The sequence below is a fragment of the Grampus griseus genome (genome assembly GCF_964374135.1).
Source record: "Grampus griseus genome assembly, chromosome: 11".
In the NCBI taxonomy this organism is placed as follows: domain Eukaryota; kingdom Metazoa; phylum Chordata; class Mammalia; order Artiodactyla; family Delphinidae; genus Grampus; species Grampus griseus.
In genome coordinates, this window is record NC_139005.1 from 54,200,077 (window position 1) to 54,227,606 (window position 27,530).

The 27,530-nt window shown below is 44.6% G+C and overlaps 1 pseudogene across 1 annotated transcript; it reads right to left on the reverse strand.

Moving 5' to 3' along the window:
* Positions 1–2,943: 2,943 nt before the first annotated feature.
* On the reverse strand, positions 2,944–4,072 carry LOC309830452 (lipoyl synthase, mitochondrial-like; annotated as a pseudogene). Its single transcript has one exon. The product of its transcript is annotated as a lipoyl synthase, mitochondrial-like (transcript).
* Between the last annotated feature and the right edge of the window lie 23,458 nt (positions 4,073–27,530).

Consider the following 27,530-nt stretch of genomic DNA (forward strand, 5'->3'; position numbering starts at 1 on the left):
GGGAAGCCCAATACGTATTTTTTAATTGCCTGTGTTGTGCAAATTGCTATGTTAGGCACTTGGAAGAAAACAGAGAAGTGGTAAACCCAGTCTTTGACTTCAAGGAATTTGCAGTCTTAGTGTGATTATAAAACCTGAAATGAAAATTGATGCAACATTTTAGATTATGTGAAAAGTCCCAAATGACTGGGATAAACGGTAAATGCTCTGAGAATTTCTGAATCAAATATTTCCTTTCTGTCACTTTGCTGTTTGGAGTTAGTGTGGTTCTGAACCCTGCGTTCACCAACCCTCACTGTGTGACCTTGGACGAGTCTCTTGCCCTTTCTAAACCTCAGTTTCTTCTCTTGCAAAAAAAAAGGGGGAATAATATAAACCTCTCAGGAGCTGAGGGGAATTAAATAATTTCATGTATAAGAAGCTTTCAGCATGGTGTCTGGCACATAAATGGTGCTGAACAAAAGCTGTTATAATTATTAAACACTTGGCAATTTTATTTGCTCCTGTGTGCTCTGAGCAGGCCGATGGCTGAAAGCTCAGAGACACAGGCCCCATGGTCAAGTACAGCGTTTGGTTTTCAGGATTTTTAATGCTACCTGGGGCAAAGGATCTGGGAAAATGTTTAAATTCTGAGTATCCCTTGCTTCCTACTCCCTCCATTCTTTAATCCCTAAAATAAATGTGAGGTTAGGGATCTGACATACAGTTGACCCAAGGCTTCACCTAATGAAGTGCCCCAGACCCTGGACAGCTGTTGGGAAGGACAGAGTCATGGGAGAGGAGCTGCATTCAAAATCTAGAAAGGATATTCCATGAAACCAGCACCAATCCCTGCTTGCAAGGAGGGAGTGATTCAAGAGGGGGAATGTACAGGGATTCCTGTGTCTTGCTTAGGACAGGTTGCCATGTTATATTTCTCTCCCTTAATTTAGTAGGAAGCATCTGACCACAGCTTTAGTTGGTGCTGATGCCTCAGGAATAGGGCCTGTGAGGATGGAGGTTTCCAGTGCTGGTACATACACACAGGTAAATTCCCACTTCTATGTTTTAAAACTTCCCTAAAACTCCCCACCAGCGTCATGTTCAGAGCTGGGCCTAGTGAGTAATGGCCCCAGGGGAAGATTACATTTTGCTTTTAGCAGGTTTTCTCCCAGTGGGGTAGGCAAGTAGATGGTCCTCTCTCATGAGCCAGCTTCCCCCCCTTTACCCCAGGACACCCAGCAACAGCAGGTGGGAAGACAGACAGCTTTGGAAAGTTGATTCTGTCTGGGCTTTCCACGTTGCTCCACTGAAAGCTACTGTGGAAAAGAACACAGGGCTTCCCTGGTGGTGCAGTGGTTGAGAGTCCGCCTGCCGATGCAGGGGACGCAGGTTCGTGCCCCGGTCCGGGAGGATCCCACATGCCGCGGAGCAGCTGGGCCCGTGAGCCATGGCCGCTGAGCCTGCGTGTCCGGAGCCTGTGCTCCGCAACGGGAGAGGCCACAACAGTGAGAGGCCCGCGTACCGAAAAAAAAAAAAAAAAAAAAAGAAAAGAGCACAAAAGTTTGAGCTCTAACAACCCCTCAGTTTCAAAAATGTATCCGCCTGTGAAATTGTTTCCAGGCCTCAGGGTTTTCTGTCCAGCTCTTCCCAGGCCCTGAGCACCACAGCCAAGCGTTAGGAGGACAGAGCTCCCGCCCACATTCTGGAGACTGCTGTTCTCCCATCAGGCTCATGACTGTGTTTACTGGGACTTGTGCTTATATTCAGGGCTGCTTTACGAGCGTTCACCGTAAGGCCTCTCACCTGGGGGCCAGAAGGGCATTTCGTATTATTGTAGGACACCAGGATACACCACCCCAAAATAGGCCTCTAGACATAAGCATTGTTTTGAGAAAGAGAAGACAGAAGAGAAGCTCTGGAAAACAGAATAAAAGCTGCCCTTTTGTAAGGACAATTTATACTTGTAAAGGAAATATCCATTTGTGAGGGGGTCTCGCTTTCTGGACCAGGAAGAGAAGGATGGCTTTAAGTCAGAAGAGACTTATCCATGGAGAAGGCCCAGGCTGCAATCTGCGTAACGAAGTTTACCCTGTTCACCGTGTCACTGTTCTTGGTCCCCTTCCCACCCCTGACCTGCCCCACCACAGTCCTTTCTCTGATGTAGCTGAAGGTGGTATTTCAGCCTGAATTCTAAGCCACCTCCCTGAGTTACTCATTTCCCTCGGTGAGTCCCATGTATGTGAGATATACATGTGAATAAACTTCTCTGTGTTTTTCTCTTGGTAATCGGTCTTTTGTTCCAGGGGCCCTGGCCAAGAACTTAGAAGGGTAGAGGAAAAATTATTTTTTCCTACCCTGCAGGGTCAAAGTCATGAAGCACCTTTCCTTTAGATGTTTAACATGCTCTCCAAATAAACTTCTAGCCAGAGATAAGGGGATCCAAGGACAAGGCTGAAACCCACACCAGACATAGGGTGTGTGTGTATGTGTCTGTGTGCACACAGAATTCTATGAATTTCTTGCAAACAGAATATATTACATTGTATGGGGGGGTGGTTAAAGGTATTAAATTGTTAAATGCCAATATTTAAATCATACAGCTTTTGTAACCTTGATTTAGTCTCCCACCTCCCTTTTAAATATAGTAGGGTTATAGTCTCCAAATTTGAGAGTGACTTTTTTTTTGATTTTCTAGAAGTTTTTAATGTATTTTTTAAATTATACTCTTAACAGTAAATTCTTACAAAGATGTTTTATGATTACATCATAACAAGCAATTGTTTACTGGGACAAAGAAGATATGCTAAAAGACAAATGAATTATTATAATTAAATATGCACAACTTATTGACATTTTTCTTAAGACAAAAAGACTGGGATATTATCCACTGAAGTCTAGGCATTCTGCCATCACTTCTGTTACCAACTGGAGTCAAAGTTTTAAAATTCCTGTGATCTTGAATGTCTTGTTAAGTGTTAGAGGGCTTTTTTTTTCTTTTAGCTACTAGATTTTTCAGGAAAAATTCACCTGCTTTATATGAAGAACACACCAGAGGGCCACTTGCAGTCTAATGAAATCCAAGTTCATTTCCTGCTTTTTCCCAGTGTTTGAACTTTTCAGGAGTAATGTATTCTTCAACCTTAAGGTGGCGCTTTGTTGGCTGCATATATTGTCCCAAAGTCAAACAGTCCACATCTGCCTCACGAAGTACTTTCATCGTTGCATATACTTGCTCGTCATCCTCACCTAAACCCAACATTATAGGTGTTTTAGAATAACATCAGGTCGAACTTCCTTGGCATGTTTCAGTACACGTAGAGACTGGTCAAAACTGGCCCGGGGATCACGAACTTTCCTCTGTAGTTCTGGAACTGTTTCTACATTATGTGCATACACATCTGATCCTGACAGAGCAACTTTTTCTGTTGCTGTAAGATCTCAGAAATCAGGGGCGAGACATTCCACAAGGATTTTCGGATTCCTTTCCTTTAAGTAAGGCACGGTCTTTGCAAAGTGCTCAGCTCCTCCATCAGGCATATCTTCTCGATCCACAGACGTCAGGACTACATAATCCAGACCCCACTCTGCAATTGCCTTTGCAGTATTGTAGGGCTCCTTGGCATGCAGTGGAGGTGGATTTCTTGCAGTCTTAGCAGAACAAAACCTACAACCTCTTGTACATGTGTCACCCATCAACATGATTGGGGCAGTGGCATATTCTCTGCCGCCCCAACACTCTCCAATATTGGGACACTGAGCTTCCTCACACCCTGTATGGAGATTTAAATTCTGCATTGTATTTTTCAGTTTAGTGTAATTTTTTCCCCATGGGAATCTCTGTCTTTAGCCATGGAGGTAGTCTTAACCATTCTCCTTTCTGGCGTTTTATGCCTCCTTTATACTCATCCCAGGTGCTCTTGTCTGCTAGATCACCAGATACAAAATCTTGAAGGTCTGGTCCATTCTGTAAAAATTCCTTTTTTTTAAAAAAAAAAATCTGGCAAGGAACTTACTTGACTGGACTGCATAAATATCTTCCAAATACCCAGGGGCCCACGCTGTGGACTGCGCTCCCGCAGCATAGAGACATCCCTCTCTTCTTTTGCTAGTAGGGCCAAGGGATCACTAATTCCCAGGAAAAGAGAGATGGAAGAAAAAAGAGAGTGACCTATGTTTAAATGGCCTGGATATGCACCAAAAGTTGCAATGAGCTTTAATTATGCTGACTGTAAACCAAAAATACATGGTACACAGTATGACAAATACAAGGATATTTATGGCAACAAGAGGGAAAATTGATAGAAATTAGAAATGTTTTGGAAAATCTGGAAGGAATGTTGTCATAAATATGGAAATTTCTCCTAGAAAGTGTAGGTCCCTCTGTGCCACCAAGGGAGAGTCCTGGTCATCTTTTTTCCTCAGCATTGACAGACCATTTTGGTCTCTTGAAAATTATGTAATTTCGCATTTCTCCATTCCTCACATCACATCAGACACAATGGATACAAAAGCAACTTGAATATTGTTTGGTTCTCTTTAATGCTAATTACTATTAGTACTGGACTATACTCATTGGCATAGCTATGGTCTAGAGTTTGAATTTGCACAACCTCAAATCTCAGAGACCAGATCTAGAGGTAGCTAGAAATCTGTGAAGTGTTGACTTTCTAATGCAGAGGCCTGTTTAAAAACAGCTCCCCGAGATGAGGGCTGGAGTGCTTGCCCCTTAAGTGTGCGGATCTGAGAGTTTGGCTCTGAGAGGTGTTTTGGAAATATTTGAATTGGCCTGAATTCCCATGTTCGAGGCAGAAGTGTGGGCCCTCGATATGGATTGTTTGTTGTGGTTGCAGTTGCCAACACTGCTTCTCAACGTTTAAGAGACGTGTCAGTCAGTGGTGATGCTATTCTCATCTTTTGTGTATGCTAGAGAGAAGGACATCCCTAGCAGTGGACAGGCTTGAAAGCAAGTGTGTATGTGTTTGTACTGAGGAGAGAATGGAAGGCCGGGGCGGACAGAGCACTACCAGACTGGTGGAGAGCTCTTTGGTACCTTCCAGATAAAATGCCCCCTCCCCCGCAAGAAAGCAATAGATTAACCATGAGCTCTGCTGAAATGCCTTTCACCAAAGGAGCTACTTCTCTTTGTTGAGTGAAAGTGCAATTTTAAAAAGATGCTGACTCCAGTTGGTGCCCAAGTCAGTCCCTAACTATGACCTCTGTGGGTCTCCCAAGGTGGCCAGTGAGCTGAAACCAACATTTCAGAAGACCAGAGACTGAAGGTCCAGCCCTAGGAAGTAAACTGTATGATTATATATTCTGGGAAAAGTTAGACTGAGCATGTGGATAATAATAATTATATAACTGAACAACTAAAAGGAAAAGAAAAGGGAATTGATTTATCCCATTACAGACTTAGTGCCTACTAGTTAATATGATTTGATTTCTTCTCTCCTTTAGTCTTCCCTGCCCTCCGCAGGGTTATTTGCCAAAGAGTGAATCATGACATGCACTGGTGTCTCATAAAAATTAGAAAAGACCTAATCACCTCATGAGGTAGAAATCATGATCATGAAAATTAGAGAAAACCCCTCTCTGAAAGGCTTCTCAGGAGATGCAAAGAGCTATAGTTGAGATGATTTCAATGTCATACTCCTTTTCCCTCTCACTCTCTAACTCTTAAATTTCTAGAGAACATTCTCTTAACGGTGGTCAAATAGTAATAATAATAATGGTAATGATAAAGAAGAAACAGATAATAATGACTTGTGGCTGAAAGAAGCCTGAGTACTTTAAAACAACTGAACCTGCTGAACAACTTCAGCTTTGCCTCCTATGAGCTGCTATCGTTTTTTTCTGTGTGTGTGTGTGTGTGTGTGTGTGTGTGTGTGGTACGCGGGCCTCTCACTGCTGTGGCCTCTCCCGTTGCGGAGCACAGACTCCGGACGCGCAGGCGCAGCGGCCATGGCTTACGGGCCCAGCCGTTCCGCAGCATGTGGGATCCTCCCGGACCGGGGCGCGAACCCGCGTCCCCTGCATCGGCAGGCAGACTCTCAACCACTGCGCCACCAGGGAAGCCCTGAGCTGCTATCTTGTAGCAGGATTTAAAAAAAAAATTGCATGATGTAGTTACTAATTATATAACTTGAGAATTAGACACTAGGACATGTATCCAGTCTCTATTACTATCCTAGAGAGAAACAGAACACTGAATTCTAGTAGTGAATGTATCATTTAGAGTGCTACATCAGCTCTTCAGAGGGAAGCATAATTTCTAGGGCTGAGGAAGAAGCAACTAAAATCACAGTTTACATGGAACCGTTTGATCACTGTCTAGGTTAAAAAATGAGTCTTCTGGTTCCGTTGTTGCTAGTTTTCTTTCTTTGCCATGCTGCTGGCTTACTGACTGTGTGTGTGTGTGTGAGTGAGTGTGTGTTTAGTCATTTGCACATTTGTGTCTGTGGCATGCTTATCTAATCACCTCCTCAGGGCCATCATCTACAGTCATACAGATCGTGCCCTGTGCAAACCCCCTGAATAGGGCAGTGATGCTGCGAGTCAAAATCGGGACCATTGCCAGGCTTAACACAGGCCCCTAACAGAGAAGAAAAAAGAACTACCCTCATTTCTCCTGTGAGCAGGGGAAGGAGGTTAAGCAGGGACAAAATTCTTGGCTAAGTTGGAAGGGACTTGGTAGAGGGAGTGAGGAATCTTTTGATCTTCAGTGGTAGGTGTGATCTTAAAGAATAGAAGGTAGATGCTTGGGGCCTTACGTAGACATGGTGGTTTCTCTAGCCCTGGGCATTGGCCCAGGAATTTGCAAAGTTCCCAAAGCAGCTATGAAATCAGGTCCTGGCCTGAGAGCACTGGGGCCTGAGCCATGGAAGCAGCCCTCCCTTCTCCTGGGTCAGCTTCCATCTACTTTCCTCTTTGGCCGTGAAAACCCTTTGGTTTTGGCGGTGCCCCCCACCCCCCATCCCTCTGCATGAGAGTGTGGCTGGAGAAACCAAAGAAACTCATCCTTGGCATTAACTTTGCAACTCTGCACTTAAAGTTTTCCCAAACTTTTTATACCCTTATACTTTCTCCTAGAACTTTCAGGTGGGGAGAAAAATTCTGATTTGATCCTATTTGAATTGTTTTGAGGGTCGTGTCCAGGCACCAGTATTTTTTAAAAGCTCTGTTGATCCTAACATTTATCTTGGGTTGAGAAAGGCTGTGATGGAGTCAGGGAGTGAGCTGGAGCTGGAATCCAGGTGGCCTGCTGGGGGCTCTTTACTTTCTACGTGTCCACCTGTGTTGCTAGTACACCCCCTCCAATCCCCTTACTCATTCCAAACCTTGACACAATTCCACTGGACATCTTTCAACAGGGCTGCTCCAAACCTTCACAAAACTCAGTTGGGCATCTTTCAACAGGGCCGCTCTTGAGGCTGGAGACCTCTCCTGGCAACCAGAAAAATATGTATGGGAGAAGGTAGCTTGTCTCACTGGGCTGACCACCTTCATGTGACCTAGTGTTCCTTCCGAGGGAACACACAAGCCCATCTGCCCTTTCCACAGGGGCTCCGCTTTAGTTGGTGCTATTAGGCAAATCCCTGCCTTTCAGGATATTGGCAGGTCTGTACCTAGACTTTGGGGGACTCGAATGTCTGGATCACAATCTGAATGGCAGTATCCTCTCTTTGTGGAATGCTGGGGTCATCCGGCAAAGCCACAGAGGAATGGCTGGCATTTTATTGCTCAATCTGGACTCAGAAAATTCTTAGAGAATGGAATTTTTCCAATGAGAGGAGCAATAGAAGTTAGACTAAAGGGACAAGTTAAAGGTTGGGGATAGGTGGGTGTCTGTCTTCTGACTAGGATACTGGTGGTTTAATGACTGAGAAATATGCAGTAAGTTATATATGGAGACTCGTGATTCTGTGAGATTCCCTGGCAGACGAGAACATCTGTGATCAGTACTGGAAGCTTCCAGAGGATTTCACTTCCCCCCAGTGCCACAGACGGCCATCTCTAGCTTTCGGCAGCCCTGCTCCATTTGTGTGCTGTGTCAGGGATAATGAAATCAGACAGGCCCGCGGAGACTTCTTTTCCCTCCTCACAAATTTTTAATAAAACTATTTGAACAACAGAGCTGGGCATCTCTGAAGCCTGAAATTAAAGCAATAAGATGGAAGATGACTCGCTTGTCAGTCTGTACAAATTCCAGGGGAGTTTTTCTATATCTGCCGACAATGTGAGCTCTCCATCTGGAGTCTTTTCTTCCTTATTTTCAGAGGAAGAAAATCCAGCACCAAGGAAGAGAAAAAGGGACACTTCATGTTCTGCCACTAACAGCATATGAATGAAACCCTGAATCGGGTTTTCACAAAAATTTGGGGAGAGAATCGCTCTTGAATACGTAAGGGTCCCCCATTCCGATTTCCTGAGACAAAGTGTAGTCATAGTTGTTTGTTTGGTGACCGCCGCTCAGCCATCTGCCTTGCAGGAGGAACGGCCACTGGAGGTTCCCGGACTCGCTGGATTCCCACTGTCACCTTGGTCTTGATGTCCACTCTTGCCCTGGCGCTGGTGAAGGAATGCACAGCGCACTGGTCTCCAAGAGCTGGCACGCCAGGGGCAGAGCTGACAAGAGACACTCACAGAAGTCCTGTAATGTCATGTCAGGTGGTGCTAAGTGTCATGAGAAAAAATAAAACACATGATGGGGCAGTGGGTTATGGAGGACACGGATATTTCAGACAGGGTGTTTCTGAAAGGCATCTGAGCTGCAGGTTGTAAATTAAGTATCTCTATGTTGGCTGGCCCGTTTTTCAAAGCAAAGCTCTTGGCATTAATTCTGCAAGTAAGATTATTTAGTTTTCTAAAAAAGAGATTTTATTTAGCCCTGGCTGAAATTTAACAAAGAATTACTAGCTCTCTCTTTTTTCCTCCTCTCCCCTTCCCCTCCCTTCTCCCTCCCCTCCCCTCCCTCTCTACCTCATCCCCCTTCCTCTCCTCTCCTGTATCTTTCTTTCATCTTTCTCTTATCTTGACCACCTATTCACAGCCAGGAATAAAAATGAATGCAAAATATTTCTATCCCTTTATACCTTGGGGGATATTTCTAGAGTCCTTAAGCTCTCTTAACACCCATGGGAAAGCTTGCAGCAGCTCATCTCTGCTGTCCTGTACCTTCTTGCTGGGACCCCCAAAATGTAAATCTGACTGTGGCTATCTGGGGCCTCAGGCCCAGACTTCCTATAATGTGTATGTAAAAGACATGAGTATCCTGCTGAAAGTGCCTAAAGAAAACAGTGAACCACCAGTCTAAGTTCTGTACTAATGTTACCTTATTTTCCACACTAAGGCATTGAAGCTAAATGAGGTACCCATGGGATACCATAACCATTTGCCTTAGAATAGAGTTGGAGTCTTCTTCTGTGCACATGTATTCAGGGCTGTACGGCTCAGTGTCCTGGCAGGGAACACAGTTCCACGCAAGCGATTTAAGTGAAGAGAATGTAGTCCCGGGGCTACTGTGAGTAGTGAGGAAGGGGTGAGGGAGCAGGGAGTGCATGGTGAGGCAGCCAGAAATTAGAGAGCAGAGAGCCTTTATCACCCCCAGGGCTGGAGAAAGGGGAACCTGCTCAGAGCCCACTGAGAACACGAGCCCCGGAGGCAGTGACCTGGCAGGGTGCTGGCTGCCTGTCAGAGGCAGGCGAGGAGCAGAGGCAGAGCAGAGAGGAAATACCCAAGCTGGCTGTCTCTCCTCTCACACTCGAGCCTCAAAGCCAACCAGAAGTCAGCAGTCTGGGAGCGGGGAGCGGGGAGAGCTTGCCCCTGGGGTATAGAGCTGGGACGGAGAAAGGAGCCAGAGGAGGGCACATGCAGGATCTGGAGCACACACACCGGCCTTCCTGCCCACCTGCCTAGGAGATGCTCTGTCTATGTGCGTGTCTACAGTGGCTACTACAACAATCGATCCTTCTTTTCTTCCTTCAGTTGTAACGGCCAAATACTGAGCAGCATCACATTTGGTAAATGGGCTCCCTGATCAAAGTGCTAAGGTGACCTAATTCAATCCCAGCTTTAAATTTCATCTATTTTTAGCAGTTGGTCTGTGAAGACTTGATCTGACCATGTGTGTCCTGCCTGTAGTCTCTCCGCTCCCCGAGTCCGTCTTTTGCACTTGAAGAGAAAAGATCATTTCGAAAGAATTTAATGATTTCCTTTCTAAGTAAACTCATAAGAATTTCCCCTTCTATTCAAATTTTGGGGCCCGTCTATAATTTTCTTATTCCTTCTTAATGTTTTCTTTCACAGAGAAATGTAGGACTTGAAAGTCATCCTAAGGTCATTTTCCTGGAGTGGGAGCCACAAAGATGAAAGCACAGTTATCTGGGGTGGGGAAGGGGGTGTCGTCACAGCCTGGTTCTTGCTGAAGCCTTTCTAATGACTGCATTTTCTGGCTCTGGCTACAATTATTTCATGGGTGATATTATGAGCCGCAGCAGTTCGTTTCTTAGCTGAAATCGTTTTCTTGGCCTTGGCCGAGAGGTGTTTCTTCCCCAATGAAACAGACAGCCCTTGAGAACTTTGCCAAAGGCACACATTCACACAAACCTACCCGATAAATCTGTGCTTAAAAAATGCAATGGCTCAGCTAATGTTTATTGTGACAAATGGTTGCTGTCTACCTCTTTGCCCACTTTGAAGACACATCTCTCTGCTGCATCTGAGGAAGAACCCTTTCCTCTGTTGTGTTCCACGGGTGAACAGAGAGAAACCACCTTTAAACTGATATTGATCCACAGGCTTTAACAACCCAAAGCCCTACAAAGGGCATGTCAGCTCATCTGAAAGCTGGGTAGCATTAATAATTAGACCTGGGGGCTTCCCTGGTGGCGCAGTGGTTGAGAGTCCGCCTGCCGATGCAGGGGACACGGGTTCGTGCCCCGGTCCGGGAAGATCCCACATGCCACGGAGCAGCTGGGCCCGTGAGCCATGGCCGCTGAGCCTGCGCGTCCGGAGCCTGTGCTCCGCAACGGGAGAGGCCACGGCAGTGAGAGGCCCGCGTACCGCAAAAAAAAAAAAAAAAAAATCTCAACTTCTTCATGGCTTTTTCTGATCCCTCCCTAATGACCAATCTCATTCTCTTCTCTTTCCCCTTGTTTCCCTAGGCTCGAGCCATGCACTGGTTTCATCTCTGTCCTTCAAGCATCTGAAACAAATTCTTCCATCAGTACCTCTACACTTCCAGGCCTGTCTTAACTCGAAATGTCCTCTTCTTAGAGGTCTTTCTCCGCAGATCATGCTTTCGAAAATAGTGCCTGTATTGTACATACTCTTTTACTCACCATATCACCCTATCTATGTTCTTCATAGTAATGATGACAATCACGTTATTTGTTTTCCTGGGTTGTGCGTGGGTGTGTTTCCTCCACTAAAAGCTCCAAAGGGTAGGACCTCTGTCTGCAGTATCTCCTTTGGCAAGAACAGAGAATAACACGTAGAGACACTCAAAAATATAATTGTTGAACAAAGTAAATGGATAATATTGGTTAATATTAATTTCCAGTATAAATCATTTGTGAATACAAGCAGGTTCAGTTCACGGTCCACATTTTCTTAGGGCCTAAGGCTTCTGATGCAAAGAATCACAGCAGTCTCAGGCTTTGCTGTAAGGCATCTCCCCCAACCCTGGGTGGAATGGGGCAGGTGGGCTGGAGTTAAGTTGTAGCTTTAGTTTATGAATTAGTGAAGTTAACTGACCACTGAAAGAAGAGCTCTGGAAAAGTGTCCACCTTCCTCTTTTTTCCCCCATTTGGGTGCAAAGATGGGTAGTGATAATAGTTCTGATGAAGAATTTTTAATGTATGTTTTATTCAAAATGAAATAATGCTTTTTAAACTTTCAGCATTCCTTTCCTGCCAATTGGATATCATTTCTTTTGTAATAGTCTGTAGACATATCAACTGGTACAATAGCAGATCTTATATATTAATTTTTATGCCTTTCTTTCTTTTCCACATTTCCTGATACTTTCTATATAGTCACTAGAGGGTCTACATTGATACAAGGAGAATTAGATTACTGTATCCAAACACCAGAACAGGAAAAACATAGTTAATTGCAGGTTTGTTTATTTCTGCTCTTCAAACATCCTAAACTGGTTCTTATATCAGGAACCAGTTACTAATGGGGTTTCATTTGAATCAAAAGCAAGGGTTCTGAGGGACCAAACATTTCACTTAAGAGTTTATGCAAGAACAGAACTTGAAAAGAAAAACAGAGCAGGGGTGCTAAGGACAAAGGGGACAGCAGATTTTGCCCACCCCACCCCTTCTTGGGGCACAGAGATTTAGGGGGGACTCGACCTGAAAGGGCCAGACTTGGGGGTCCAGGGGAGGGAGGAGAGAGTGCAGAGGTGCCAGAGGATAGCCAGTGGCCAAAGAGCTGTGTGGAAGCCAAGCAAAGCTACAGATGGCCATCTCCTTATTGATTATACAGGGAAAGGGCCAGTGAGGCGGGGCTCCAATGTGCGTAGGGGGACTTTCCTCCACAAGCTTCCTGGAGCTCAGCCCTCAGCAGAAGGCCACCCACCTACACCCTGAAACTTAGCAGAGCCCGCATCTAACCCCCCAACTGAAAGCCACTCTGGGCACAGAGGGTGAGGTCCTTGGAGCCCTCAGAAAGGCAGTGACAGGTGGAACAGTCACACACTGGGTGGGGCTGGGAGTGGGGATTCCCTCCATGTACACACTGCATTTCACAAGGCAGGAGATGGTAGCTAGCAGAGTCTGGGCCCATGCCTTATGTCACAAAAAGCCCAACCACTGTCTCACTTCTAATTTAGAGACCTCCTATAATGTCCTTGGGGACTCTGGCCTTGACAAAATAAAATGTGGAAAGCAGTTTTGATAATGTAGGGTTCCAGAAGGTAAAGACACCCACATCACTGGCCAGTTACTGATGTTATCACTGCCCAACAGTGAGGAGTGAGGCCAGCCCACATTCAAGAGTTCCCACATTTGGACGTTTATAGCAATACAGTCCTACCTCAAGAAACAAGAAAAATCTCAAATAAACAACCTAACCTTACACCTAAAGCAATTAAAGGAAGAAGAACAAAAAAACCCCAAAGTTAGAAGAAAGAAAGAAATCATAAAGAACAGATCATAAATAAATGAAAAAGAAATGAAGGAAACGATAGCAAAGATCAATAAAACTAAAAGCTGGTTCTTTGAGAAGATAAACAAAATTGATAAACCATTAGCAAGACTCACCAAGAAAAAAAGGGGGAAGACTCAAATCAACAGAATTAGAAATGAAAAAGGAGAAGTAACAGCTGACACTGCAGAAATACAAAGGATCATGAGAGATTACTACAAGCAACTATATGCCAATACAATGGACAACCTGGAAGAAATGGGCAAATTCTTAGAAAAGTACAACCTTCTGAGACTGAACCAGGAAATAGAAAATATAAACAGAACAATCACAAGCACTGAAATTGAAACTATGATTAAAAATCTTCCAACAAACAAAAGCCCAGGACCAGATGGTTTCACAGGCGAATTCTATCAAACATTTAGAGAAGAGCTAACACCTATCCTTCTCAAACTCTTCCAAAATATAGCAGAGGGAGGAACACTCCCAAACTCATTCTACGAGGCCACCATCACCCTGATACCAAAACCAGACAAGGATGTCACAAAGAAAACTACAGGCCAATACCACTGATGAACATAGATGCAAAAATCCTCAACAAAATACTAGCAAACAGAATCCAACAGCACATTAAACGGATCATACACCATGATCAACTGGGGTTTATTCCAGGAATGCAAGGATTCTTCAATATACGCAAATCAATCAATGTGATACGCCATATTAACAAACTGAAGGAGAAAAACCATATGATCACCTCAATAGATGCAGAAAAAGCTTTTGACAAAATTCAACACCCATTTATGATAAAAACTCTCCAGAAAACAGGCATAGAGGGAACCTACCTCCACATAATAAAGGCCATATATGACAATCCCAGGCCAACATCATTCTCAATAGTGAAAAACTGAAACCATTTCCTCTAAGATCAGGAACAAGACAAGGTTGTCCACTCTCACCACTATTATTCAACATGGTTTTGGAAGTTTTAGCCACAGCAATCAGAGAAGAAAAAGAAAAGGGATCCAAATTGGAAAAGAAGAAGTAAAACTGTCACTGCAGATGACATGATACTACACATAGAGAATCCTAAAGATGCTACCAGAAAACTACTAGAGCTAATCAATGAATTTGGTAGAGTAGCAGGATACGAAATTAATGCACAGAAATCTCTTGCATTCCTATACACTAATGATGAAAAATCTGAAAGAGAAATTAAGGGAACACTCCCATTTACCATTGCAACAAAAATAAAATACCTAGGAATAAATCTACCTAAGGAGACAAAAGAACTGTATGCAGAAAACTATAAGACACAGATGAAAGAAATTAAAGATGATACCAACAGATGGAGAGATATACCATGTTCTTGGATTGGAAGAATCAACATTGTGAAAATGACTATACTACCATCCCTATCAAACTCCCAACGGCATTTTTCACAGAACTAGAACAAAAAATTTCACAATTTGTATGGAAACACAAAAGACCCCGAATAGCCAAAGCAATCTTGAGAACGAAAAATGGAGCTGGAGGAATCAGGCTCCCTGACTTCAGACTATACTACAAAGCTACAGTAATCAAGACAGTATGGTACTGGCACAAAAATGGAAATATAGATCAATGGAATAGGATAGAAAGCCCAGAGATAAACCCGTGCACATATGGTCACCTTAGCTTTGATAAAGGAGGCAAGAATATACAGTGGAGAAAAGCCAGCCTCTTAAATAAGTGGTGCTGGGGAAAATGGACAATTATGTAAAAGAATGAAATTACGTAACACCATACACAAAAATAAACTCAAAATGGAATAAAGACCTTAAGTAAGGCCAGACACTATAAAACTCTTCATGGAAAACATAGGCAGAACACTCTATGACATAAATCACAGCAAGATCCTTTTTGACCCACCTCCTAGAGATATGGAAATAAAAATAAACAAACAGGACCTAATGAAACTTAAAAGCTTTTGCACAGCAAGGGAAACCATAAACAAGACAAAAAGACAACCCTCAGAATGGGAGAAAATATTTGCAAATGAAGCAACTGACAAAGGATTAATCTCCAAAATATATAAGCAGCTCAATATCACAAAAACAAACAACCCAATACAAAAATGGGCAGAAAACCTAAACAGACATTTCTCCAAAGAAGATATACAGATTACCAACAAACACATGAAAGGGCGCTCAACATCACTAATCATTAGAGAAATGCAAATCAAAACTACAATAAGATATCATCTCACACCGGTCAGAATGGCCATCATCAAAAAATCTACAAACAATAACTGCTGGAGAGGGTGTGGAGAAAAGGGAACCCTTTTGCACTGTTGGTGGGAGTGTAAATTGATACAGCCACTATGGAGAAGAGTATGGAGGTTCCTTAAAAAAGTAAAAATACAACTACCATATGACCCAGCAATCCCACTACTGGGCATATACCCTGAGAAAACCATAATTCAAAAAGAGACACATAGCACAATGTTCATTGCAGCTCTATTTACAATAGCCAGGACATGGAAGCAACCTAAGTGCCCATCAACAGCTGAATGGATAAAGAAGATGTGGTGCATACATACAATGGAATATTACTCAGCCATAGAACGAAACGAAATTGAGTTATTTGTAGCGAGGTGGATGGATCTAGAGTCAGTCATACAGAGTGAAGTAAGTCAGAAAAACAAACACCTTATGCTGACACATATATATGGAATCTAAAAAAAAAGAAAAAAGGTTCTGATGAAAGTAGAGACAGGACAGGAATAAAGACACAGACATAGAGAGTGGACTTGAGGACACAGGGAGGTGGAAGGGTAAGCTGGGACGAAGTGAGAGAGTGGCATGGACATATATACGCTACCTAATGTAAAATAGATAGCTAGTGGGAAGCAGCCGCATAGCACAGGGAGATCAGCTCACTCCACCCAGAGGGGTGGGATACAGAGGGTGGGAGGGAGACGCAAAAGGGAGGGGATATGGGGATATATGTATACGTATAGCTGATTCACTTTGTAATACAGCAGAAACTCAAACACCATTGTAAAGCAATTATACTCCAATAACGATGTTAAAAAAAAAAGAGTTCCCACATTTGACCCTTGAGGGAGTAAATACTTTATACTGCCTAGACAAGGCCTTACCCTCCCTAACCTTTGTAGACTCGCAACCCTGCTACCCAACTATGGAAGCCAGCAGGGCACTGAGAAGCGGAAGGATAGAGCAGCGAGATTAGGACGTCTTGAAACTTCATTCGTTCTCTTATCCATCACCCCCGCTCAAAAGAGAACTCGCCAGTCCTCCCAGCACTCCTAGTGGGCAGCTGCCACAGTGGTTTTCCTTTTTTCCCCCGTGGAAAGAGAGGAGGAGGCTTTTAGTATTTCACCCTGACACTTTAGTGAGTTATTAGGGACATTGATTGTCTAACCATGGGCTTCCTCTTATTATTCCTGCAAGGGGCATAGTCCTTTGGCTCTGGGGAGACACCTTCCTTGGGATGGCGGGGTCTCCAGCAGGCTGGGAAGAACAGCCAGTGGCCGGGGGACCCATGCTCTGCAGTCTCCAATCGCTGTTGGGTCTGTAATCAAAAGCCAACACGGACACCTGCTCGCCATTTCGCCGTGGGCACAGCTGCTGTGACAGACTGACAGTCTATGGGGCAGAGGTGGCATGTACTGTACTTGTCAGTCCCTCTGCTGTCCTCTTTTCTACTGCCTTTCCCACCCTCCTGAGAATATTTTTTCTTGATTTTTCTTTTCCTGTTTTATTTCAGTGACCCTTGGGTTGAGGCAGTTTATTTTGCCCAACTTCCTTGATCTAGTGTTTGTCTGCAAATACCACTATTTGCAAGGGGGACTGGATCCTGGTTTCCAGATTCTTAGTAAATGGAGACTCTGCAGTGACCAGTGGTCAAGCTAGCTTCCATTCTGCCTTCCATGAAAGAGTTAATCTTAAGGCACATGTTAGCACCCGCTGGGCTCCCTCCCTGCTTTCCTGGCTGATGGGCTGCAGGGCTTACCATATTAGGAGAGTGTGAAGATTCAGCTCCCCAGTGTACACAGCAGGAGCTCTTCTGTCAGTCTGAAATGCAGGTGCTATATTTAGTAACAGGCCCTGCAGAATAGCAGCTGCATGTGGGAGGGGCTGCTGGAAGGCAGTTGTGTGTGAATCTCTACTCCAGTCCCCAAGGAGGCTTGAAGCTGAAGCCCTAGGAGAGAGCTGGGCTCTTTCTCCATCCATCTCCTCCGTCCATGGTATCTTTTCTAGGTTGGGGAACGAGTCAGTCCCTTTCACCTCTGCGGCTTCTTTTAACATGGAGGAAAGGAATCCTGATTGTTGAATGAACCATCACTCAAAATGTCGTAAACAGCGATTTCCCTCCCTCCAGCCCTCACCTCTTCTCCCATATCAGGTTAACTAACCACTGATATGATGCATGGAATAATTTTATTGCCTTGTTTCCTAAGTATAGAGAAATCATAAGAGAAATTGCCTCCATTTGGTTTTGCAGGAAATGTATCTTTGGTACTAAAAGGATTTTATTTCACATTGCAGAAGGCCCTGGGTCTAATGTCTTCCTTTGTAAAATATAATTGTATAAGTAGAAAATAATCATTACATATGAATTTATTTCTTATAAGCCCATACAAATTTACATAATATAGCAACATTCTATGAGAGTAAAAATTAACAAAAGATAGTCTCGTAGATAAAGTTGTTAACTCATTTGATGATATGGAAGTAAGTGCCTCGTTGAACTGACTTACCATAACGGTAGCTCTGTTTTAAGGGTAGTTTATCCAGGAGCGATGAGTTCCAGGGGCAGCTTTGCTCTCTGTCTCTGTCTCTCTCTTGCTCCTTATCTCTGTTAAATTTTCCATTTCAATTGACTTTAGAGACTTTAGACAAACAGATTTGGCCAACATCGTTTCTAACTGTGAGGCTTGGGAAATACTTAGAATATGGGATTCTCCTTATTTCCACGTATTTACGTCTGCTACAAAACCCACTAATTTCCTTAGACTGTTGGTAGTTGGGTGGAGTTCTAGTCAAAATATTGCATAGGTCTGAAGTTTCTGGTTGGGAAATTCACTTGAATAAAAAGCGAAAGCCATAGCATGTGTAACCACCATTGTCTACCGCTGGAATGCTTCTGCTTCAGAGCTCCAGCTAGGATGAAATGATTGGGTCTTTTAGATGACTCTGGTTGAAACTAACAAACTGTAGTGTAATCTAATATGCATGACTTGGTTAGAACGGCCAACAATTTGATAAATTGAAGACCTTTTGGATACTGCACAAGGATAATGGGGATCCTTGTAGGAAAAGAATTTAACTGGGTCAGGAGCACACTCTTTTGTGTGTAGTCCCAGGGCTGGTCATTATTGTTCAGCAAAAGTACACACAGCAAATGTAAAATGTGCACTGTGGCCAGATATGGAGGGAAGAAGTTAACCATGGCCCTTGCATACAGACCCAGAGGGCCCCAGAAAAGCTGAGGTGGGGCGGATACTGGGGATGGAGGCAGAGTCAGTGCAGGAGGGAAGGAAGGCAGAGACCTGTGTTCTGACAGCCCAGGCAGAAGCTGGATTCAGGATGAGACCCCACTAGAGATGACGGTGCCTGCAAAGGCAGGCGGGGTCGGCAGTGGGGGGCACGTGGTAATAGGAACCTCAGGGAGGCAGCGTTTAGAGGTCAGATAATCAGGTGCCAGGGTCCTGCTTCTAGGAGACCAGGAATCTGGGGTGGGATGGTAGTTTGGAAGAGATGGGGGAGAGCAGGCGAGGGATGCAAGGCAGAGATGAATTCAAAGAGGAAATAAAACACTTAAGGTGTCAAGACAAGGGCTCAGGCAGAGACAAATCAGCAAGAATCTAGCTTCCAGATAATTACAGTTCATAATAATGATTAGGATAACTAATGTTTATTACCTATTATGTGCAAAGCATGGAAAACACTGAGCTAAGCACATTGTATGCACTGTCTTGTGTAATTTTTTTTTTTTTTTTTTGCCCTGCCACACGGCTTGTGGGATCTTAGTTCCCTGACCAGGGCTCTCAGCAATGAAAGTACAGAGTCCTAACCACTGGACCGCCAGGGAATTCCCTGTCTTGTATAATTTTTATAGTAATTCTATGAAGTTGATACTCATATTCATCATTAAATATATGGGGAAACTGAGGCACAAACAAGTGCTTGGTTAATAAATAGTGGAGCAGAGATTCAAATGCCAGTTTCTGATTAGAACCCCAAGACTTACCTACTTCACCCTACTGACCCCCCAAATGTTAGAGATCTTGAAACAAGTTTAGGGCTTAGTTAAAAAAAAAAAGGTGGAAGCTGTTTCTTGAATCATTATTTTTCGCTCCATAAGTTGGATCTGATGCTTCGAGTGCGTATCATATGTGAGAGTTTGGTCTAAGTGCTGGGCCTACAGAGATAAATTTGACAAAGTCCCTCAAGGAATACTGACGAACACATAAATCACAGCACGATGTGCTAAGTGCTTACAGAGCCAGATAAGTACTAAGGGTGAGGTTAATGACAAAAGGAACCAGAGAACCTCCATACTGTTCTCCATAGTGGCTGTATCAATTTACACTCCCACCAACAGTGCAAAAGGGTTCCCTTTTCTCCACACCCTCTCCAGCAGTTATTGTTTGTAGATTTTTTGATGATGGCCATTCTGACCGGTGTGAGATGATATCTTATTGTAGTTTTGATTTGCATTTCTCTAATGATTAGTGATGTTGAGCGCCCTTTCATGTGTTTGTTGGTAATCTGTATATCTTCTTTGGAGAAATGTCTGTTTAGGTCTTCTGCCTATTTTTGGATTGGGTTGTTTGTTTTTGTGATATTGAGCTGCATGAGCTGCTTGTAAATTTTGGAGATTAATCCTTTGTCAGTTGCTTCATTTGCAAACATGTACCAGAATGTTCATTGCAGCTCTATTTACAATAGCCAGGACATGGAAGCAACCTAGGTGTCCATCAACAGATGAATGGATAAAGAAGATGTGGTACATATATACAATGGAATATTAGCCATAAAAGGAAACGAAATTGAGTTCTTTGTAGTGAGGTGGATGGACCTAGAGTCTGTCATACAGAGTGAAGTAAGTCAGAAAGAGAAAAACAAATACCGTATGCTAGCACATATGTATGGAATCTAAAAAAAGGGTGGGGGTCATGAAGAGCCTAGGGGCAAGACGGGAATAAAGACGCAGACCTACTAGAGAATGGACTTGAGGACACGGGGAGGGGGAAGGGTAAGCTGGGACAAAGTGAGAGAGTGGCATGGACATATATACACTACCAAACGTAAAACAGATAGCTAGTGGGAAGCAGCCACATAGCACAGGGAGATGAGCTCAGTGCTTTGTGACCACCTAGAGGGGTGGGATAGGGAGTGTGGGAGGGAGGGAGACGCAAGAGGGAGGGGATATGGGGATATATGTATGCGTAGAGCTGATTCACTTTGTTATAAAGCAGAAACTAACACACCATTGTAAAGTAATTATACTCCAATAAAGATGTTAAAAAAAGGAACCAGAGCAAGCTTGAAGGGGTGACATTTAAGGATTCTTGAGGGAACAGCAGCAGCTGCCCAGGTTGACAGGCAATGAAGGATGTTCTAGGTGAAGAGGGGGAATTGCTTGGATCATCAGGGATCTACAAGCAGCCTGGTATAGGTGGAGCAGTAGGATATGAACTGAGAAGGTAGGCTGAAGCCATATGATAGAAGTCCGTACATCCCAGAATGAGGAGGTTAAGGCCCATTGAGTTTTGAACTAGAGCTCCTAAAAATCTCTGTGCTAAGGTCAGGACGGATGACAGGGATGATTCTGTAGGCTACGCTAAAAATCATAGCTTGGAGTTAAGGAGAAATCCTGAATTAAGCAACCAGCATGGCCTGGTAAGATGCAGATAAACAGGATCCAAGCCAAAGAATGCCCTGCAGGGTCATAATCGTCTTCTGGAATAAACAGAGACGCCACCTTCCCTTGCCCTACGACACTCTCGGCACATTAGCCTGAGCTTCTGAGGAAAACTTATTCCAGGACTCATAAAGATTTTCAATTTCCTTTTAACCTGCAAGAAGCTGATTAAATTAAGCACTATTGATCCCCAGGCTCTTAAAATAGAAACTCATTTAAAGGGATCAGCAGTCAGAATAACATACAGTGTCACCCTCTGGTTCCCCTCTGTGCCACCCTCCCTGGGTTCTGGAGATAGGATATTTTTCATGGAGAAAGCTCTGTCGTCTTGTAGGTTTCCCTGGTGAACCCAACTCTCCACTTCAGTAGCTACTTGAAGAAAAACAAACAAACAAACAAACAAAAAAAAACATCACAGAACCAGACTGACTCTAAGTTTTGGATAAAAACCTCAAATGGGTGTTTGTCAACGGCCAGGAATCTTACTGTGCCTCCATAGAAGTGCACTTATGTCTTCTTCCAGATGGTTGTTTCACACCTTCTCTCCAACTTCCCACACCTGCCTTCTTCAACTAATGACCTCGTCTTATCATTAAGAAAATACAAGCCCTCAGAGTGGAAACCTGACCTTCCTGCCGGTCTTCTCTACAAACCTGCTCAAACCTGTGCCCATCAGCGGTCAGCTTCTGCACTTGTGATCCGTGTTCTCTATCCCCTAACCTGCTTAAGGACTTTACCCACTTCCTTGATTCCCCCCGCCCTTTTCTCCATCATCAATTTCTTCTCTACTTGCTCAGTCCACAGTATACAAACATACTTTAGTGTCTCCCACTTTTAAATCTTACGTTTCCCAATTCCACATCCCCTACCTGCATACACTTTGTGTATTTTATTCCTTCTGGGACAAGCTGTCTAAGTCTGGAATCTCTGCTTCCTCACCTCCTATTTCCTCTTCAAGTCTTCCCAATTTGGCTTCTTCCCACATTACTCCCCTGAAACTGCTCTTGGTGTCTAGCCTGCACCAGTACAGCTAAGAGGATTTGGAGCAAACCACGCACCCATGCTGACTGACATGAATTTAAGTTTGTGATCACTACTGGTAGGTTCTTCACACTGCCCAGAGGCTACACTACATTTCTCTGGTTTATCTACACTCCTAGTTCCTGAGTATTTTATGTTCTGTCTTCTTGGAGCTCCAATACGTTCCCATTCTCAGTCTAGTAGATAACCTTGTTTCCTACGCTCCAGTTTTACAGAAAACAGTTTGAAGAGTACTTGCACAGTGCACACGGCTGAATCCAACCTTCTGGTGTGTTAACTAAGGTGTCATGGTCCTCGCGAAGGTCAACCTCTCCATTTGTGGGCTAGATCCCACCTTCTCTCACCTACTCGTTGACTGTCCTAGTAATTCTGCCCTGTCCTTGTGCATCAAACATTTCTCTCTACTCTAGATTATCCCCAGCACCCTACAAGCATGTGTTGCTTCTTTTGTGAAAAAAGAGCAACAACGTGGCAAGAACAAAATCCTCTCTTGGCCCCATTTCTCCTCCAGTTCTTACTCCCATTTCTTTTTCTTCTACTTGTTACCGAACCAGGTGAACTAGGTTATTTTGCCTGAAGCACAGCAAGCCGAAAAGGGTGAGATGCGGAGGTCTGCAGCAAAAAGGGGTTTTATTCAAAACGCAGCCAAATAAGGAGAGGGGAGAAGTCTCAGATCCGGCTCTCTGGAGATGAGGAGTGCAGCAGTAGGGAAGGGTGACGTGGATCTGAGCTGTACAGAGGGTCACCAGAGCTGGGATGACCAGCTGACACAGGGAACGTGAAGGAGGTAGACTGTAGGGGAGGTGGATGTGAGAAGAGGTGCAGGGAATCAGGGAGAGGAAGGAATCTGGGTGGACTCAGGTTTCTGGAGAGGGGAATTTGGCACATTAAGATACGGGATGTCGGAAGAGTTGGGGAAAGTAATGCTTATGATTTGGGACATTCGTGAGAAAAATGTCTTTCTGGTAAAGAAGCTTGTATTTTATCTCATACACAACTGAGTAAACAGGGGCTTAGAGACAGAAAGAAGATAGAGCTTAAGAATGCTAGTTCTACCACTTACTGGCTGAGCGACTAAAGGGGCAAGTTGCTTAAGCTCTGCCTCCACTTCTCATTTATAACATGGGAATAATAATCAGAATAGCTCGCAGAGTTGCTGTAAGACCTAAGGAGACACTGCATACAAAGACCTAGCCCTGCCCGACTAATTGTAAATCCTCAATCCATGGCCGCTATTTAACTCTAATGACACATAGCTGTGACAACTTGTAGCTAAAATAAGTAACTTTCGCAAAGGTATGTAGGTTCGTTTTGCCCGACGCAGAGCAAGGCAGATGCTGAGACGCCGAGGTCTGTGGCAGAGAGCTTATTCAGGAGGCAGCCAAGCGAGGAGAAGGGAGAAAGTCTCAGAACAGCCTCGCCAGAGGGGCGGGGCTTGGGGTATTCATGGGACGAGGAATGAAGCCACAGGGCGGTCCAAGGCGTGGGGGGCGTGGGGGGCGTGGGGGGCGTGGGGGGCGTGGGGAAGGTGATAGTTAAAAGGTGCGGGAATCGTGGTTCTGCGTAGGCGCAACTAAGCTCCAGGCCTCTGCATGTTCAAACGTGGAGGAGCTTAGCAGCATCTAAAGGTGGATTTTCGGCCCTCTGACATCAAAAGGTAACTGAGGGGGGCTTCCCTGGTGGCGCAGTGGTTGAGAGTCCGCCTGCCGATGCAGGGGACACGGGTTCGTGCTCCTGTCCGGGAAGATCCCACACGCCGCGGAGTGGCTGGGCCCGTGAGCCATGGCCGCTGAGCCTGCGCGTCTGGAGCCTGTGCTGCGCAACGGGAGAAGCCACAACAGTGAGAGGTCCGCGTACCGCAAAAAATAAAAAAGGTAAGTGAGGGGATACTCAAGTGTGCCCGGTTGGATAGTCCGTGGTCCTATCCAGTCTTAACCAGTTCAGCTCCAGCTAGACACAGCTGATGCTTGGTTCAGCTGAACTAGACACAGCTGACCGCAACTTCTTAGAAAAAGAACTTGGGCAAAAATACTGTTCAGGCTCCGTGCTGTTTGGAGGACATGCAAGTCTTCTGTAGCAACAATTAAAACAACCTTGATTAGCAATGGCAGATTACAGGTGAAATGGATTGGACTGATAAATTACGCATGGCTTCACTTTTACAGCTAATTTCTTCCAAAGAGCAGGCTACACTCGATGTCTCTGGTTTCTCTCCTCCCGTTCTCTCCCGAATCCACTGCAGGCAGGGTTTTACCCCACCAATCTCTTGTTCCACTCCAAGAAAACGCCTCTTAATGAGATCAACCAATGGCCTCTACGTTGTTAAGTCCAAAGGTCCATGCTCTTGTTTGATGTATCAGCCGCATTTGATTGCCCTTCTCCTTGGAACACTTACTTCACCTGGTAACCAGGACATCACACTTGCCCAGTGTTCCACCCACCTCTCTGTATACTCCTGTCGACTCCTTTCTGGTTCTTCTTCATAGCCTTAGCCATTGGAGAGGGCCAGGGATCAGTCTGTAAACTGAGTCTCTTTTCTTGCTACACTTGCTCTCTTGGTGGTTTCATCCAGTTGCATGGTTTTTTAAATTCCAGGTATGTGCTCTGATTACTTCCTATTTCATATCTTACTCTGGTTCTCTTCCCTGAGCTCCAGATAAATTTATGTGTCCAAATGCTTATTCAGCTTCTCCATGGGTATATTTAATAAGCACTTCAAGGTTAATAAGTCCAAAACTGAATTCGTTTTCTCCCCCCAAAAACCTGCTTCTTCTGCAGTCTTCCTCATCTCAATAAATGACACCTCCATTCTTTAAGTTTCTCAGACCAAAAACCTTGAAGTCATACTTGTCTTCCTTTTCTCTCACACATCCCTCATCCAGTGCATCAGCAAAACCTGTCGGTTCAACCTTCAAAGTATTTCCAGAGTCCAACCACTTCTTACCATCTCCACTGTTAATAATCTGATTTAGCCATTATCACTTACTGCCTAGATTATTGCAATAGCTTCCTAACTGGTCTCTACTCTTTGTTTTTGGCCTCTGCTTCTGTTCTTGCTTCCATATAGTTTATTGTTAACAAAGCAGCCAGAGTGACCCGTTTCAAACTCAAATCAGGTCATGTAAATCATCTACTCAAAACCTTCCGACGCCTTTTCACCTCACTCAGAATAAAAGTCAAAGCGCAGGCTCTGTCTACAAGACCCTACCTGTCTGACCCCATTCCTTCTCTGGTCTCTCCTCATACCCTTCTTGCTTCCTCTGCTTTGACCACTCTGGCCTCCTTGCTCTTCCTTCACACGCCAGGCACACTCTTGCCTCAGGGCCTTTTTAATTAATTTTCCCTCTGCCTGGAAAACTTCTCCCCAGATATCTGCATGGCTCATCCCTCACCTAAGGGCCTTACAGAAATGTCCTTGCTGTGGAGGCCTTCCCTGAACAGCCCATCTAAAACTGCCCGCATGGCCCCCCCACCACTTCCGTGCTCCTTTCCCAGCTTTATCTTTCACCTTTGCACTTATGCTATTTTACATGCTGTATATTTTATTTATTTATCTTATGATCTGTCTCTCCCACTGAAAGGGAGACTCCAAAGGGCAGGGCTCTTTAAAATATTTGACTCGCCACTGTATCTTCAGTACCTAGAAGAGTGCCTGGCACCAAATAGATATTTGCTCAGCTGTTAACAGGTTGAGTGAGATAAGGACAGAAAAGATCTAAAATCTTAGTCACCTGGGCGCAGGCACTAAATAGGCAGAGAGTTGGGTTTAATCAGGGTTTGGTTTCACCTAGCAACCGCTTCCTTCTCCCAGCTTCCCACTGAATTACCTGCAAAACTTTGGAAAAAAATTTCATGTCTCGATTAGAAATTTTCTAACTACAATTAGGGAATCATAAAGTGTCTACCTTCTGTCATTAAGACTAAATGTTGGGACTTCCCTCGTGGTGCAGTGGTTAAGAATATGCCTGCCAATGCACCGGACACGGGTTCGAGCCCTGGTCTGGGAAGATCCCATGTGCCACGGAGCAACTAAATCCATGTGCCACAACTACTGAGCCTGCACTCTAGAGCCCGTGAGCCACAACTACTGAGCCCGGATGCCACAACTGCTGAGGCCCGTGCGCCTAGAGCCCATGCTCCACAACAAGAGAAGCCACTGCAGTGAGAAGCCCGTGCACTGCAACGAAGAGTAATCCCCACTCGCTGCAACTAGAGAAAGACCGCGCAGCAATGAAGACCCAACACAGCCAAAAATAAATAAATAAAATAAACAAATTAAAACAAAAAGAATCCTTTTAAAAAAAAGACTAGGGCTTCCCTGGTGGCACAGTGGTTGAGAGTCCACCTGCCGATGCAGGGGACACGGGTTCGTGCTCAGGTCCGGGAAGATCCCACATGCCGTGGAGCGGCTAGGCCTGTGAGCCATGGCCACTGAGCCTGCGCGTCCGGAGCCTGTGCTCCGCAACGGGAGAGGCCACAACAGTGAGAGGCCCGTGTACCACACACACAAAAAAGACTAAATGTTCATATACACAGATAGTACTTAGAACAATGCCTATGACAATAGACAGTACTCAATAAATGCTGTCATTACTCTTGTACTAATCATTACTATGGAAACACTCTTCCTCTGCCTCCATGGTACCACACATTTCTGTCTTCCTCTTACATCACTGGCTACTGGGCTCTCTCCGTCACTGGCTTTTCCTCCTTCACCCGACTGCTGAACGTTAGAGTGGGCCCCAGAGCTCAGGGCTAGGCCTTCTTTCCTCCGCTGCACTTTGTCCCTAGATGATGTTATCCAGTCCCCCGATCTGATGTTGCCTGCTTTCAAATTTGCATCTCTCCCATTTATGCTGATGACTTTCAAATTTGTATCTCCAGCCCAGGCCTCTTTCCTCTCACTTGAGACTAGCATTTCCCACGAGGAAGACCACTTACTTGGTCTTAACCACTTGGGTACCTCACAGCACGTATTTAAATTAGCATGCCTGCAGTGGTTTTGAAAAATAACCACACTTCTGATAGTCCTTTCTCTCACTGAGTGTGAGCTGGACTTAGTGACTTGCTTCTAATGAATAGAATATGGTAGAAGTGATGGTGTGTGTGGCTTCTGAGACCAGATGAAAAAGGCATGTAGCTTCTCTCTCTAAAAGAGTCTTCACTCTGGGAGACCAGCTGAATACCCTACAAACACTCAAGAAGCCCTATGGAAAGGTCCATGTGGTGAGGAACTGAGGCCTCTTGCTTACAGTTGGTGAGGAATTGAGGCCATGAGAGTAAAAGTGTGGGTCCTTCTGTCCCAGTCAGGCCTCAGAAGACTGCAATCCTAGGTGATGTCTGGATGGCAACCTCATGAGAGCCCCTGAGCTAGAACCACACAGCCGGATGGGCTGATGTTTCAGAATACCTGCCTTACA